The 17,880-nt window shown below is 45.6% G+C and overlaps 1 long non-coding RNA gene across 2 annotated transcripts in view; it reads right to left on the bottom strand.

Moving 5' to 3' along the window:
* Nucleotides 1-6,879: 6,879 nt before the first annotated feature.
* LOC149455067 (uncharacterized) overlaps nucleotides 6,880-17,880 on the bottom strand; it is a 28,323-nt gene continuing 17,322 nt past the window's right edge. For both annotated transcript variants that reach the window (XR_016314111.1, XR_016314110.1), the window contains exon 2: nucleotides 6,880-14,096. This is a non-coding gene — a long non-coding RNA (uncharacterized LOC149455067). The remainder of the gene's footprint in view (nucleotides 14,097-17,880) is intronic.

Genomic DNA, 17,880 nt, shown 5'->3' with positions numbered 1-17,880 from the left:
GCCTGCTTCTGGCGCCGTCTCAAGCAGACGGCACTGGATGCGGATCTGGATGTTGGACCTGATGCTCCAACTGAAGGGGTAAAGGTGACCGCGACGCACATTCTGTTGCGGGCCAAATTTTTGGAAGGCATCGATACTAAAATTCGGGAAAGGCTGGTTCTGGCCCGACCCGAATATAATGAGATGTCTATCCCTGCTATCCTCTCCACTCTTGCAGCAATAGAGAGGGAAATGGATAGAAGAAAACAGGACAAGGCCAAAGTTCTTATGTCCCAGACCCCACACAAAAAACCAAGGGATCTGGGTCACAGGAAGGATAGGCCCCCACCCAGGTGCTTCCAGTGCCACCAAACGGGGCACATGAGGAGGAGCTGTCCCCAATTACCTAAAGGTCGGTGGCAGTTCATTCCTGATGAGTCCTCCGCCCCTGTGACCACCATGGTAAGTAACTCCTATGAATTCTCATAGGAAGTTGGCAAATCGGTGTCGGCCCAGATCCATCTTTTTCTAGAGGAATTAAAACATCCCCTCCCTTGCCTCACCGACACCAGTGCAGCAAGAACGGTCTTGCGAAAACAGGACATCCAAGGCAAGGTACCCCTCTAAGGGGAAAGCCCTCCTAACCCCTACTAACCTCACCATCAAATGATGCACTATTCTTAACCCAGCTTCTCTTCTTCCTGTGTTGGAAGATAAGAAGGGGGGGGAGGACAGCAACGACAGTGCTGAATTTTGCAACCCGACTAACGATACTAACACCTCTTCTGCTAACATGAGTTCTTTGTCCACTACTAATCTCTCTTCCAAAGGACATGACTGCATTTCTCTGATGGAACTGGAGTCAGCGGCGATCAGCCCAGTGAAGGAAGCGCCACTACCGGAAGCGAAAAATCTTTTTGTCGATGGTTCCAGGTACTACACCCAAGGTGTTAAGCCACACACTAGTTGTGGAAAAGGGCTCTTTGAATGCACATATGTCAGCTCAGGAAGCTGAGCTGTGGGCACTGGCCAGGGCATGTGAGTTGACGTGTGCCAACGCTAGTACCATGGCGAAGAAATACCTGTCTGAGGTTGTGTGCCGCTGGGGTCTACCTGAAACCATTGAGTCCGATAGGGGGTCACACTTCACTGGACAGATCTTTGCAGAGGTATGTAAAGCCTTTCACATCAACCAATGGCTACACACCCCGTATCACCCCGAGAGTAGCGGTAAGGTTGAACGTCTCAACAGAATCCTTAAAAACAGGATCTCCAAAATCATGGCCGATACCAAAAAACCTTGGCCTGAGTGTCTCCCCATTGCCCTCTATTCCATCCGGAATGCCCCTCGGCAACCACATGGGCTGTCACCCTACGATGTGTTGTTTGGGGGACCTCCCAAAACAGGGTTGTACATTCCTCAACAGTTGTCATCTTTGCATTCACAGCTTACAGGTTATGTGCAATCTCTGCAACGGGAGCTGCAGAAGATACACCACCGGGTTTGCAAATCACTCCCCGATCCAAATGCAATAACAGGTGTTCTTTCTATTGAGCCAGGTGATTGGGTCGTCCTAAAGAAACATCAAAGAACCGGACTCGAGCCACGGTTCACCGGACCATACCAAGTCCAGCTGATGACACCTACCTCACTCAAGCTCGAGGGACGAGACAACTGGGTGCACGCAAGCCACTGCAAGAAGCTTTTCAGCTACACCAGAGAATGAAGGGTGTCATTTTCCTTTTTCTTGTTGTTTGTATGTCTTACATGTGTGTGAACAAAGGAAAAGACGGCAGATACCCCAACCTTTTATTTAAAATGCATCTGCGTTTAGCCAGAACCGCCAACAAAACCAACTGTTGGGTATGCTCTAAGCCCCCACCCAGTCATCACATGTCCGCAATGGCCGCTGTTCATGCCCTATATGACATCCACGTCGGCATGAAAAAGCAAGGGACCCCTGGTCAGCCCCCACGTAGACATTTGTCGGTAGAACTCAATGACACATTTTTAGCAGGTAACATCAGTTTTAGCACCAATATTAGCTCTAGCTCCTGTAGGGCCCTCACCAGTCCATTATGAGTAACTGGACAGCTAGGCAGCCCTCAGGTGTGCTTTAACATCAGCTTTGGCACAGGTAACAAGTTTGTTGGGACTACCACCTGCGAGGGAGGTATAACTGTCAATCTGACTAACCAGACTTCCTTTCTGAGTAACCACACTGACCGACCAGACCACGTGTGTTGGAAGGACGGATGTGATGTGCAGACTGAGGGAGCAATCCCCCAGTCTGTGCAACTGTTGTTCAGTGCCAGAGGCCGAATGAAGAACTCCTCCTGCTCTGCTCTGACAGGTCCATACTATTTTCTGTGTGGTTCGGCAGCCTATTTGTTCAGCAGAACATTTCCCCAGAACACGAAAGGTTTGTGTGCCCTCATAAAGCTAGTCCCCGCATCCTATGTAGTGATGGATCATGAAGAGTTGATGGTCCACAAGAAGGTAAGGATGGCAGGGAGAGTACGCAGGGAGCTGTTCTCTGAGGGCAACCAAGCATGGGCTTGGTTCCCCTCATGGACAGGTTGGGGAATAGAACTTATGAAGCACCTTAACAATTTTTCTGTCATCGTGGATAGTATGTTTAATGAGACCGTAGAGGCTGTCAGAGAAATTGCCCAAGAACAACGGCAGATGGGAATTTTAGTGCTTCAGGAGAAGATGGCCCTTGATTACCTTTTAGCCGCCAAAGGGGGGTTCTGTGAGTTCATCTGAGAGGATTGTTGTACTTGGATAGAAGACACCGATGACAAGGTCCAGGCCCATATGGACAAAGTTAGTGAACTACAGGGAAAAGCTAGAGCTATATGCTGTGTGTCACAACGAATGTCGCATCGAATGCCGTGGTGGTATACACGCCGGTCTATAAGCGCAGATCTGCCATCTCATCCATTACCGAGCTGAGTACTGTAATACATACATTGTACATGTGCATGGCCCAATTGCAGCCTTCAGAGCTTTAATTAAGCCACACGAGAGACATATGAATAACACTCATATATGACACATTTAAAGTTCAACCTGTAAATACAAAATTTCCATGACACTGGCAATGACAAGCAGGCTGTGATAGTCTCTCCCCCTTCTGTGGGGTCTCTGGCAATAGCAGGCAGGCTATGATTGACTCTCCCCCTTCTGTGGGGTCTCTGGCAATGGCAGGCAGGCTATGATTGTCTCTCCCCCTTCTGTGGGGTCTCTGGCAATGGCAGGCAGTCTGTGATAGTCTATCCCTTTCTGTGGGGTGTCTGGGAATGACAGGCAGGCTGTGATAGTCTCTCCCCCTTTTGTAGGGTCTCTGGCAATAGCAGGCAGGCTATGATTGTCTCTCCCCCTTTTGTAGGGTCTCTGACAATGACAGGCAGGCTGTGATAGTCTCTCCCCCTTCTGAGGGGTTTATGCAATGACAGGAAGGCTGTGATGGTCTCTCCCCCTTCTGAGGGGTTTCTGGCAATGACAGGCAGGCTGTGATGGTCTCTCCCCTTCTGTAGGGTCTCTGACAATGACAGGCAGGCTGTGATAGTCTCTCCCCCTTCTGAGGGGTTTCTGGCAATGACAGGCAGGCTGTGATAGTCTCTCCCCTTCTGTAGGGTCTCTGACAATGACAGGCAGGCTGTGATAGTCTCTCCCCCTTCTGAGGGGTTTCTGGCAATGACAGGCAGGCTGTGATAGTCTCTCCCCCTTCTGTAGGGTCTCTGGCAATGACAGGCAGGCTGTGATAGTCTCTCCCCCTTCTGAGGCATTTCTGGCAATGACAGGCAGGCTGTGATAGTCTCTCCCCCTTCTGTGGGGTCTTTGGCAATGACAGGCAGGCTGTGATAGTCTCTCCCCTTCTGTGGGGTCTCCGGCAATAGCAGGCAGGCTGTGATGTCTCTCCCCCTTCTGTGGGGTCTCTGGCAATGACAGGCAGTCTGTGATAGTCTCTCCCCTTCTGAGGTGTCTCTGGCAATGACAGGCAGGCTATGATAGTCTCTCCCTCTTCTCTAGGGTCTCTGACAATGACAGGCAGGCTTTGATAGTCTCTCCCCTTCTGTGGGGTCTCTGGCAATGGCAGGCAGGCTTTGATAGTCTCTCCCCCTTCTGAGGGGTTTCTGGCAATGACAGGCAGGCTGTGATAGTCTCTCCCTCTTCTCTAGGGTATCTGACAATGACAGGCAGGCTGTGATAGTCTCTCCCCTTCTGTGGGGTCTCTGGCAATAGCAGGCAGGCTGTCTCTCCCCTCCTGTGGGGTCTCTGTGAGGCTGAGGGGTGGGCTGGCAAAGTCTAGTAACAAAGGTCCCTCCATAGCTGGGGATCCTTTGATGACTGCACAACGGAATGCGCCCGGCACCAGCCTCTTAAACTCGTGTGGGACGCTTCCCGGCCGCCTTGGCAACAGGGGCCGGTGCTGGCGTGCCTCATTGCCCGGCAATGAGGCATGCCCCCTGGGCAGGGGTTGTGCTCTCATGAGCGTGACCTTTGTTCCATGTCATCTGCGTGCGCGGGAATTTTGTGTGCCCGTTCTGCGGATGTCAGGGCTGAGATGGTGTCAGCTAGATGCTGGAGCCAGGGCCATCCCTGTGGGAGGTTCACACCTCTCCATGGAGAGGTGTGAATCTCGCCACCTCTCCACTGCCAGAGAGGAAGAGACAGGATGGGGTGGTGGAAGTCTCACCTCTCATCCCAGGGCTGCAGGATGAGAGGGGGAGGGGTGAACACTAGACCCCAGGGATGAATCAGGCTGGTAGCAGGGACATCCTGGGGGCAGGGATGATGTCTGCCTCGATGAAAGGCAATTTGGGAGGTGTGCGGCGAGTTGGCAGGGCAGCTGGCCGGGAGGGAGGGGGGCCCACAGTAATTGAGTTAGGCCATTTGGCTGAGTGACACAGAGGACAATTGGAACTATACAGAGCAGGATGCTGAGGTCATGTGATACAAGGCATTAATGGCATTAATAAGGGGATTAGTAATTGGCAGGCCCCTATACCACGACACACCGACTTATGTCTGTTCTCACTAGTACTTTTCTTTTCTATCCGAGTTTTCACTTCAATCCGAGAAATAATGTGAAATCTGAGAGCCATATGAAGACTTTGGGCCGTTCTATTGTCTGTTCATATGTCTGTGTGTACATCACACCGAAAAGAGGAACATTTACAGGACAAAGAGGGACAGAGAAATATGGTGTCACACAAGGGAGAGTGATGGGAGATATGATCAAATACAATCTCTTACCTCCTCAGCTCACACTTCCAGCAAAGTCTCCTCTATAATTCCTCCCACATGGAGCTTCCTGTCTGTGCCTGACCTCACTTCCTGTCTTTGCCCAACATCACTTCCTGTCTGTCCCCGACATCACTTCCCGTCTTTGCCCGACATCACTTCCCGTCTGTGCCCGACATCACTTTCTGTCTGTGCCCGACATCACTTCCTATCTGTGCCTGACATCACTTCCCGTCTTTGCCCGACATCACTTCCCATCTGTGCCCGACATCACTTCCTGTCTGTGCCTGACATCCCCTCCTGTCTTCCATATAGACTTCCTGTCTCTGTATATGTGTGATCACCACCACCAGCCCAAGAAATGTCACAAGAAAATGAAACCAAACTGTACGATGACAGCAAGATTTATTACCTACTTCAGCTCCGGAACGTTTTACTCCCTTTATGACCGAAGTATTTTTTGCCATTCAACACTGGCAATTGTGAGGTCATGCAACACTGCACACAAATTAAATTGATATCATTTTGCACACAAATAGAGCTTTCTTTGGTGGTATTTGATCAGCACTGGGATTTATTTTTTAATACAAATTATATTTTTCATGGAATCCTTTTGCTTGGTTGACCTATATTAGTTTATAGGTCCATACTATGAGGTGAGCGGCCATCCTTATCCATAGGTGGAGGTGCAGATTTCACGGGGGAGCACTGCAGTCTTTCTGGAGCACATTCTATATCAAACACCTTTATTCTAGCACAATATTTGATTGAACTGTTCCAATTATAAGGACTTTTATTGTATATTTTATATGTATATATGTACATGAATATGGCGTGTATGAGATAGAGCAACACTGATTTTCAGATTGGATTAAATGATATCTTCTACTTTGTTATAAAACATATCCCATAAAATCAGATTTCTTCATACATGTAGTACAATGTGTATTCTGCTCCGTGTCTTTGGTAGAAGCACAGCTGAATCCGTGGATATTGATTGGTCTGTGTGAAGTTATGGCGTCTACAAACTATGGGATATAGAATGGAATTTATGCAGCTTTTACGTCGCTGTTACTTTCTGACTGCCGATCACATTTCTTGAGGCACTAAAATGCCCGGACCTTACAAACATCCCCACATGTCCCCTTTATGGGAAGGATACATCCCAAGGTATGTGCTGAGAGGCATGTTGTGTCCATGGAACATTTACAGTGTTTGCCATAAGTTATTGGAAAATGAAAAACAAAATGTAATTTAATGAGCTTTTTCTGGCACACGCCTTGGGAATATGTGGAATTACACCCCAAAACACATTCTGCTACTTCTCCCCAGTATGAGGACACCCCAAGTGAGCGACTTTCTGGCAGCCTTGCCACATGCAGCTCCCAAAATCCAATGACCACCATAAGGAGGCTTAGGCAACCATGTAGTGTAGACTTTGACAGGCTGCAGGCAGCAGGGCTGGACGCTGTACCTGTGCCTACCAGGTGTATTATAATGCCAGCATTGCACCCACAGGGGCCGGACCCCCCATGTACAAGGGGCCTAAGAGATACCATCAGCTTGTGTACCATTCCACCAGACTCCTAGAACTGGAAGAGGACATTTTTGGGGGGATCTGTTGTAGAAGAACCCAGACCACAGTATTGTGCTGTGAAAATATCACCCAACTTTATTCATCATATACATGTGATACTTTAACAACAGAAGGAAAGAGATAGATTGTTTACATTTCAAGGATCTATTTATACCATTTATATCATCTATGCTAAGAAACTGATTAACATATGACACACCCCTCATTAATACCAGCCCCGTCCACTTATGTAACCCTACAAGGTGAGAGGACCTGAAGGAGAACAAGACCATGACCACCAGGACCATCGCCTGACTAAAGCCATGCTCACATTTCTTTCTAATGCTGCTTCTATGGTCTACTCAGATACAGATTTGGCAGATGTACATTCGTGTCTTCAAGGAGCTGATCAAACATGATCTGTGCTTGACCATCTTTTTTGGGGTCCAGAGGTGACATTAGGGGTCTGATAGACCTCTTGTGTTTCTTTAAAGAGGATCTGTGACCAGCAATATGTTATCACATGCGAGGCTATTAACCCCCTATATGGCAATAATAAAGTTCAGAGAAAGAAAAGTGTAAAGTAACACACTGTAAATGAAAAAACACACAAAACACATTTTAAAGCCCCCAGTTCCCGTATACATGAGCAATTGCAAGGGTTGGGTGCGGTTATGTAGGAAAACATCAATCACACTACACATTGTACATATCTCTGCACACACCAGAGGGAGAGGAATAACTCTAGGGCCATCATTCATGGTTCACTATATAAACTGATGACCTGTAAAGGCTTTGAAAGCGTCACCTATGGACAATTTCTGGTACTGAAGTTTGTCACCATTTCACAAGCACATGACATTTTTAAAGTTTGCATGTTTGGTATCTATATACTTGATGCCAACCTCATCTTACATATTTCATCAAATTGGGTCATATATTGTGTTTGTCTGCACTGGAATTATCGGTATTGAGGTTTTTTTTACTGAAAATATGCATTTCATAGACAGCTGTGCTAATATTGTGTGATAAAAACCACCACCATTTTATTCTCCAGGGTCTCTGCTTTCAGAAAATAAGAAAAAGTTTTTGGGGTTTTAAATAATCTTCTGGCCTAACAATGTGAATGTAATCATGTGCATAAACAAGCAAAATTAACTGGCAGCAAAACACACAACAGCAACAATGTATACAATTATCATCAAATCTATAGTAGCAACTAATGGCCTAAGAAGCAAAGCCACCATATTACTCAACCAAGTTCCAGCTAAACCCATCCAAGAAAATGGATCCCACTTCCCCCCACCCAGGTGACTGTTGGAACTCCTTTACCTTGTGTAGATATCTCCTTCTGAGATCCTCATGATCTAATATAAATGTACAACACTCTCTGACACCAGTTTGTAGACTCTGCATTGATCTTCTGAGAGATAGTCAGCCGCCATGCAGTTCTGTGACACCACCTTAGGTGATGGAGCCACTTCTGCTGTCAGCTCTGCTATACCATCAATGGTGTCATTGGTTATCTGATCCATGACTCCAGTACACCGGTTCATCTTACTCATCTTAGATTACTTAGATTCCCATCCCGTCTATGAAGGGCTCACTGCATAAAACATCTCCACTCCAGAGAAAATGTTTCTTCTCACTGGAAGGCCAGGGGAGTATTGGGAGAAATTGAGGCTTTCCCTTACAGATATGGGGGAGGGGCAACATGACCTAAAGTACAGCTATGGGTGGAATAGAAGGGAAGCCATTTTAGGGTGCTCCTTCCACACAAGAAGCAATGCATCTGGAAGGACTAGGAATCCATTGGACCAATGGGGATTAAACATTCTGCAATACATTGAGACAACATGAAATGTTACTGGCCTGTGATTGGCTCTCCTATTGTTAGTGAAGTGAGACTCCCCTTGTCGGTGTCATTAATGGAAAGAAACCATGTGAAATGTTTCCCCCCAAATCCAAAAAGGTGACCCTCTTGGGTAGGTAGCCATCCTACTATTCCTGATATGAGTTTGTAGTCCCTGCTACTACAGGAAACATGCGGGCGATCATTTACACCTTTTACAGGAGGACAGTAAATATCAGAACACAATTCAAACATCAGACCAACAGCAGGAAGTCTGCTAACTGAATGTGTAATGCAATCTGTCATTAGCATTCCCAGAGTTCCCTCTGCAACATAGTTGTATCAGCTGTTGGTCCTGTCTGTACATCTGTTATTTTCCCACCTTCTGTAACAGGGTGACAACCCTGATCATTCTGCAGGAACATTACACAGCAGTGTTGTCACCCTGTACAGGGAAGTCTTAGATAGATTATAAGTAAGACACACAACAAGTAAAGCCCAACTTCAGCTAACGCTTCTGCAGCAGTTACAGCAACAGGTTCTCTATAAGGTCCAACCCCCCATATGAATGACAACTGACAGTTGTGAGCACCTCCAGCAGTGTTATAGGATTTGCCCCGACCCCTCCAACTGCCATTTTTCCCAAAAGACTTAGTCTTCTACAGGAAGTACAAAAAAAAAACCAATCTACTGCGAGGTACAACAAAAAAAAAAATACAATAGGAGAATCAGAAAAGCAAAACCTGCTCTGCTAATGACAGATTTCATTATTAATGTCATTATTGATTTTGCCCATAGTTACACTTTGGTGCCAACGTTGTAATATTTCCAGGGAGAAGAAGTTTTCTTTACAAACTTTACACCAAAAAGAGATGTGTGCACTCAGAGTGATTATTGTGAACCCCAATCAGAGGAATGTCAGTCCCCCGGGAGAAGTGGTAGGAATATGACCGCACACTCAGCACTTTGTAAGTTCAGATCTCTGGCAGTTGTATTGTGTGATTAGTCTATGGAGAGGAGTAATAGCTGGAAAGAGAAAACATGGAACAAGGATTTCTGATCTTCACCTGATGGAATCCCATTTGGCAGAACCACATGGAACACAAGTGGCCAGCTGGGCTTACGTTTTACTGCTGAATACATCCCCTAAATCAGCAGTAACTCAGTACTGGAAGGCCTGCATCAGCTTGGGATGTTGTTTTCTCACTGAACAGAGACTTCTTTCTAGCTGGTGTCACAGCTGCAGACCTGCCTGAAAGGTTGTCACCCATGAGATGACATCCTACAACCTCACAAACACCCCCTTTCCTCTCTGTGATCACAATCTCATCACCTTCAGTCTCCTCATCTTCAAACACCTATCCCTCCAATCAGCAATCACCTGCAGAAACCTTCACAACTTGAACCCTTCTCCCTTCCACTCTGCAACTGACCAACTCTATGACGGAATCTCTCCCCTGTCCTGCCCTGACCTGGCCACTGCTGTCTACAACAGTTCACTTTCATCCACATTAGACTCACTTGATCCTCTAACAACACGAAGCATCAGGCCCCGACCATTACAACCTTGGCAGACTGACAACTCCAGAAATCTTAAACAACATAGTCGTGTGCTGGAGCGAATGTGGCGTAAAACCAAATCTCACCAAGCATTCACCCGATATAAATCTGCTTTCTTCACATACAATTCCCCCCTCCATGCTGCCAAACAAGCCTACTTTGTCACTCTCATCAATACCTTGTCATCAAGTCCTTGTTGTCTCTTCTCTACTTCTAACTCTCAACTTTCTCCACCTCCACCCAGTACCTCACTCACTGCTCACGAGATTGCAAATCATTTCAAAAACAAGATTGATGCAATTCGTAGGGGCATCTCCACTGCACATACATCCATCCCAGTTAGCATACCCTATACTAAATCTCCCTCAACACTTTCCTCTTTTGACCTTGCTACCACTGAAGAGGTCATTAAGGTTTCTCAGAAGCCCGTCTCACTACCTGCCCCCTGGATCCTGTCCCCTCACAACTACTACGGTCATCCTCTTCTTCCATCCTATGCTCCCTCACATCTTCAATCTTTCCCTCTCTACTGGTGCCTTCCCCTCCCCTCTAAAGCACGCGCACATCACACCCATACTTAAAAAGCCCTCCCTGGACCCCACCAACCTGAACAACTTAAGACCCATCTCCCTGCTGCCATTTACCTCTAAACTCCTAGAACGCTTAGTCTACAATCGCCTGAGCTCCTACCTCACCGACAACAACCTTCTTGACCCTTTACAGTCTGGCTTTCGCTCACTACACTCCACTGACACTGCCCTACTAAAACTCACTAATGATCTACTAACTGCTAAAACCAATGGCCACTGCTTTGTACTCATCCCAACCAATGGTCACTGCTCCGTACTCATCCCAACCAATGGTCACTGCTCCGTACTCATCCCAACCAATGGCCACTGCTCCGTACTCATCCCAACCAATGGCCACTGCTCCGCACTCATCCCAACCAATGGCCACTGCTCCGCACTCATCCCAACCAATGGCCACTGCTCCGCACTCATCCCAACCAATGGCCACTACTCAGTACTCATCCCAACCAATGGCCACTACTCCGTACTCATCCCAACCAATGGCCACTACTCAGTACTCATCCCAACCAATGGCCACTACTCTGTACTCATCCCAACCAATGGCCACTACTCAGTACTCATCCCAACCAATGGCCACTACTCAGTACTCTTACTGCTTGACCTCTCTGCAGCTTTTGATACAGTTGACTATCCCCTCCTCAAAAAAAAAAAACAACTCTTTTTGCCTCCAAGACTCTGCTCTCTCCTGGTTCTCCTCCTACCTATCGCAGCGCTCCATCAGCATTACCTATAACTCTGCCTCCTCCTCTCTACTCCCTCTTTCTGTAGCGGGTCCCTCAAGGTTCCGTCCTTGGACCCCTACTCTTCTCCATCTACTCCTCCTCCCTTTGTCACTGAATAAACTCCCATGGCTTTAAGTACCACCTCTATGCTAATGACACACAAATCTATCTACCCCTCACCTCACCCCTTCAATCTCCTCCTCACCTCGCCCCTTCAGTCTTCTCTCGCTTTACTAACCTACTAAGCGACATATTGGCATGGATGTCACTCCACTTCCTCAAACTCAATCTTTCCAAAACTGAACTCTTAGTATTCCCTCCAGCCTGTGCCCCCTCCCCCGACTTCTCCATCAAGATCAATAACAAAATCATCAGTTCCTCCCCTCATGCCAGGGTACTTGGTGTAATTCTAGACTCCCATCTGTCTTTTCATTCCCAAATCCAATCACTGTCCAAATCTTGTAGACTTCTCCTCCACAACAGCTCCAAGATATGGCCGTTCTTAAGCTTGGAAACCACTAAGCAACTTATTCACTCCCTTGTTATATCTCTCCTCATTGGCCGACCACATTGCAGGCTATCCCCTCTTCAGTCTATCATGAATGCTTCTGCCAGACTCATCCACCTTACTAACCATTCTGTATCAGCCACCCCTCGCTGCCAATCCCTCCACTGGCCTCCATTCAGTGTCCTCCACCCCCCTCTGCCAATCCCTCCACTGGCTTCCCATTGCCCAACGGAGAAAATTCAAAACATTAACAATAACATATAAAGTAATTTATAACTCTGCCCCAAATTACATCACCAATGGAATCTTCTACTCTTCCAACCAGTCCATCCCCCAGTTACTACCTTCTGTACCACTAGCCCCTCCCTCCTAGACTGTAAGCTCCGAAGAGAAGGATCCTCCTATTCCGCTTGTATTTAACTGTATTGTTGCTGTATTGTCTCCCGTTATATTGTAAAGCGTTGAGCAAACTGTTGGCGCTATATAAATCCTGTATAATAATAATAATGAGAGGAGATGAAATGTGGAAAGAAGGCATTGATAATGGGAGAGGAGATGGAACATGTAATGGGAGGATTGGACAAGGTGGGCTTAGCTGGAGACCTCAAGCCTGGCTGATGATGTATCAATAGTCAGAAGAACCTGGAATGGACTCTCCCACTGAGGCTTCAGAGACTTGGTAAGATAATAGACCCCATCCTAGTCTCTGGTACTGAGGCAGTGTTGGTCATGTATTACCTCAGGATCCAGAAATGAAGAAAATGCTTGGAAACACAACTCAGTTGGTATATCATGAAAATGCGTTACATGTTCATTCAAAGCTCCATAAAAAAGATAAGGATGAGAATCATGAGGGAATCTGTTCAGTTATTGATGCTTATCTTAAAAAAGATTGTCAAAGATAAAATATTCAAATCCCTTCTAGTTGTGTATTGATGGACATAAGCACTAAACTCAGTTCATTCGATTACATTCCAGTTTGCTCAGATTTTAGTTTGTTTCTTTTAAGGTAACATTTTATCTTATCCCTTCTTCTCTAGCTTGTGGGATGACATTGGGGATGTGAAACTAACTTGTGACACCTGAAACTTATTTAATATCTCTTTTCTTCCAGAATTTAATCAATGCTGAAATTTGTGAATCCTCCGGTGATAGATTAGACCGGCATTAACTGTAAAAGTTTTGTCACATGGAGAGCATTAAAAGGACTTCTCTCCAGTGTGAATCCTCTGGTGTCTGATAAGATGTGACTTATGAGTAAAAGCTTTATCACATTTAGAACACTGATATGGCTTCTCTCCAGTGTGAATCCTCTGGTGTGTGATAAGATGTGATTTCTGAGTAAAAGCTTTATCACATTCAGAACACTGATATAGCTCTCCAGTGTGAATCCTCTGGTGTCTGATAAAACTTGACTTCTGAGTAAAAGCTTTATCACACTCAGAACACTGATATATCTCTCCAGTGTGAACCCTCTGGTGTGTGATAAGACTTGACTTCTGAGTAAAAGCTTTATCACATTCAGAACACTGATATGACTTCTCTCCAGTGTGAATCCTCTGGTGTGTGATAAGATGTGACTTCACTGTAAAAGCTTTATCACATTCAGAACACTGATATGGCTTCTCTCCAGTGTGAACTCTTTGGTGTACCATAAGGTCTCTCTTGCGTGTAAAAGTTTTGTCACATTTAGAACAATGATATGGCTTCTCTCCCTTGTGAACCTTCTGGTGTGTGATATATTTTCTCTCCAAACAAGAAGTAGTATGAAATGACTCCTCTTATGTATATGTGGTTTGGACTTTAGTGTAAAGCCATTGTCACTTCCAAAACACTGAAATTCCTTTTCTCCTGTTGTCATCTGAGGCTGGATCAATGTGGAAGAGGATCCAAACCATGACTTTTAGAACACAGATATGACTTGTATCCCGTGTAAATCCTCCAGTGAGCTGCAATAAAGACTTTCAGTCAATTAAGACACCCATATGTCTTGTTTTCCATGTGAGCTGTATTCATGAAGACCAACATGACCGAAAACTTGGTTCATCAATCCACCTGTACCAAAAAAAAAAAAGTTAAAATTCTATATAAAGGGCTACATAAAGTTGCTTTCTATTTTTAATGTTCATTACTAAATATATCTTATGAATAGAAAGAATATGTACAGCATTATCTACAGTATTTTTTTTAATCAAATAGATTTTATTAAGAAAGTTTCTAAGTGCGCACAGTATTCCCAACATTCAGCCCAGACAATGGAGTCATACATTCTCACGTATAGGCGGTTGTGGCACTGTTACAGATCATACAGAACAATAACTTGCTTTGTCTATGGTGTCACTTTTACAGGATCATACCCCAAGTATGGGTCCCCCATGTAGTTACCATTCAGTAGGATACAACTGGCTCGTTTTCCTTCTATGGGGCTAAAAAAGCTAAAATTTTAAAAACCTATGATGTTAATGTGGAGTTCACCTGCTCAATCCACTGTTGTCTGCTGGGAGTTTGAGATGATAGCCAAGATCGGGATATTTTTTATGGTCAAGCAGCCTCACTATTGCTATATGACTTGTAATAGGAGGAGGTGTAAATAATTCCTCCTCTATTGAGACCAAGAGGCACACCCGAGGAATATTGAACACCAACGTTATAATACTGGTCACATTGTTCCACTTGTTGACTAATTTTGGACATCTCCAAAACATGTATCAAATCCCCGACATCACCACTACAATTGGGGTCATAAGGGGAAATCCCTCCTGTCCTAGCTGAACAATTGAGCTGGAGTCCAGAAAGCTCTATGCAAAAGAAATGACTGAGTTTCTGTGAAGAGGACAGAGAGATGAGAGGTATGGAGGTCACAATCACCTCCCACCACTCTCTATTATTTTCTCTGTTTCCCATTTCTTTCTAATAGGTCTTCGGCAAGAGTCAAAAGACTGGAATAAATAGATGAGAGATCATGCCTTTCCCACTGGTGCCATCTGAAGCCCATTAACAAGTGTAAGAGTGATGTGAAATCTGTATCTGATGGAAGTAACAATCAACGGATGGGATCTAATGTGTCTACTAAGTCCCACCTGGTAAGATGTTGAAGTTGGGCAGCTATAATATAAAGTCTAGCATTTGGTATTGCTAGGCCTCCTTGGTCTTCACCATACTGTAGAGTAGTGAGTTTGATTCTAGCTGCTTCTTCTAAATTGTCATGGAAATTTTGTATTTACAGGTTGAACTTTAAATGTGTCATATATTAGTGTTATTCATATGTCTCTCGTGTGGCTTAATTAAAGCTCTGAAGGCTGCAATTGAACCATGCGCATGTACAATGTATGTATTACAGTACTCAGCTCGGTAACGGATGAGATGGCAGATCTGCGCTTATAGACCGGCGTGTATACCACCACGGCATTCGATGCGAATGCCGCCGGCGGTAGGCTGCGGGCCTGTATCCACATATCAACAGAATAGTACCATATGGACTCCGTACCGCAAGGCGCCAAGCAGTGCAAACTCCGTGTGTAGGCTCATGTAAATCTTACAAGCCATTACCGACCTGAAACTGTATCTGGATGGATGTGTTTTAATAAAGATCTTATCGGCCCATTCAGATACAGACTGGCACTGTTTAATCTAGGGGATGCTTGTACAGAGAATTTACATACCACTAGGAGCTAATAGGATGGGAAGTTTGCTCTCCTCAGAGAGTTCATGGGGGGGAGGGGAGGATTGGTGTAAAGGGGGAAGGTTGCTTCCCTCAGAGAGCTCATGGAGGGAGGGGAGGACTGGTGATAGATAAGAGGAAAGGCTACGCTCCAATTGGAATGTACATCCTGTGTATAGGCACTCCCCATGCATTGTTCTGTGGGAGGGGATTGACCTGACTCATGTGGGGGGCATGTGTGTTGTGTGTGTGTGTAATAAAACCGGGGGCTGAGTCTGAAGCCAGCCTCTATGTGAATTCCAACAGCAACCTGAGAGTGTCATGTGATCATTCCTAGGTACCTGGAGCTCCATTTCCCCACATCTCAAGATAGCTAACCCAGTTGGAGGCGCAGGAATCGTGGAGCTAAGCTGCAGTCACAGTAAGCGAAGTTCGCACAGCTTTATGGGGGATTTCTGCACATCCAACCGTGGGTACTCACGGTAAGGAAAAATTTGTGAATTTCCAAGACAAAATGAGCTCCCCAAACTGGGAGTCTATACTGGAGAACCACTTACGAGGTGTCCACATGGGAGAATTGTGGAGTATATAGAGGAATTGTGGGGTCCATATCTTCTCTTGTTCATAGATTTTATTGGAAAGAGATAATAGTTTTACAAGGAGCTCATAACAATGTGATTGCAGGACTCACCAACAGTAAGTCAGAAGGGGTACAACCCTTAGAGGTAACGTACAGGTTGTAATTTGTACAGTACAAATAAAATCTTCATACATTAAAGTGGAGTTCCAGTGAAAATAAAAAAAAATAAAAGTCAGCGGCTACAAAAACTGTAGCTGCTTACTTTTAAAAGACGGGCACTTACCTGTCCCTCGATCTCGTGGTGTCCTCCCAAAAGCCCGTTTCACCGGCCACCCTGTGTTTCCAGTGTGGCATCTTCAGTGTGGGCACCCAGCTGTGACAGTTTGCGGCTTCACATCCGGGTGCCCACTGAGCATGCGCGAGTATCTCTGTGCTTTGTGAATGGTCCCGTAGTCTTCTAGGACCTTTCATGTGTCCCAGAAGACTACAGGGAGGGAGGGGGGAGGACAACTTCCACTTCTGATCACCTAGGTGATTGCAGCAGAAGTGGGAGCGGATACCTGTCAATTTCGGTTACTACGGTGTTGGGCCTATTTATCGCATACCAGGGATCATGGATCAGTTTGAATACATCAGAATACTTGAAGAGGTCATGCTGCCTTATGCTGAAGAGGAAATGCCCTTGAAATGGGTGTTCCAACAAGACAACGACCCCAAACACACCAGTAAACGTGCAACCTCTTGGTTCCAGACCAACAAGATGGACGTTATGGAGTGGTCAGCCCAATCCCCGGATCTTCATCCAATAGAAAACTTGTGGGGTGACATCAAAAATGCAGTTTCTGAGGCCAAACCAAGAAATAGAGAAGAACTGTGGAATGTGGTCCAATCATCCTGGGCTGGAATACCTGATCACAGGGGCCAGAAGTTGGGTGACTCCATGCAACACAGATGTACAGCAGTTCTCAGAAACAGTGCGACTACAACCAAATATTCATGAAGTCATTCAAAGGAAAGCAAAATCTTCAAACACTTCTCAGTTTATATATTTTTTTAGAGGAACAACACAAATTTGATGTATTTTCTTCATGTTGTGATTTGGAATAGAATGTGTCGTGTTCCCAATGCATTTGTGTGGATGGAAATAAAAGCTATTAGAAGGATTTTCAGCTTTAGTCACTTTTTCCAACACACTGCTATTATTTTGAACACAACTGTATATGGTATGAAGTGTAAGGTGGTGGAGCTGGTAGCTGTGTATATAAAGGTGGAAATCAAACCTCTGACATGGGGGTCACATTTACATATGTTATGTGACAGTAGGCAGGTGAAATCACCTGGTTGTGTCCTGGATGGACGATACATTTGTCCAAGGTTTAGACTATATGGGGATTTGTTCCACTAGGGGGGGAAGTGCTGAGTCCTTCAGCACTGAGGTAATGAGCCCAGCTGAAGATAGTGGGCTCATTAAGGCCTTCATAAAACTCCCCAGCCTGCTTAGGGAGTTGCTCCAACCTGGAACCAGATCTGTGCCTGAACTGACTGGGGAGCAACATACTATCTGTGTGCAATGAGACAAAAGCCTGTGTGGCTAAGCC

Source organism: Staurois parvus, unplaced genomic scaffold (genome assembly GCF_062004578.1).
Source record: "Staurois parvus isolate SC_StPar_1 unplaced genomic scaffold, SC_StPar_1.0 ptg000407l, whole genome shotgun sequence".
Taxonomy (NCBI): Eukaryota; Metazoa; Chordata; class Amphibia; order Anura; family Ranidae; genus Staurois; species Staurois parvus.
Note: the sequence above shows the minus strand (reverse complement) of the source record. Positions and strands in the feature narration are given on the sequence as shown.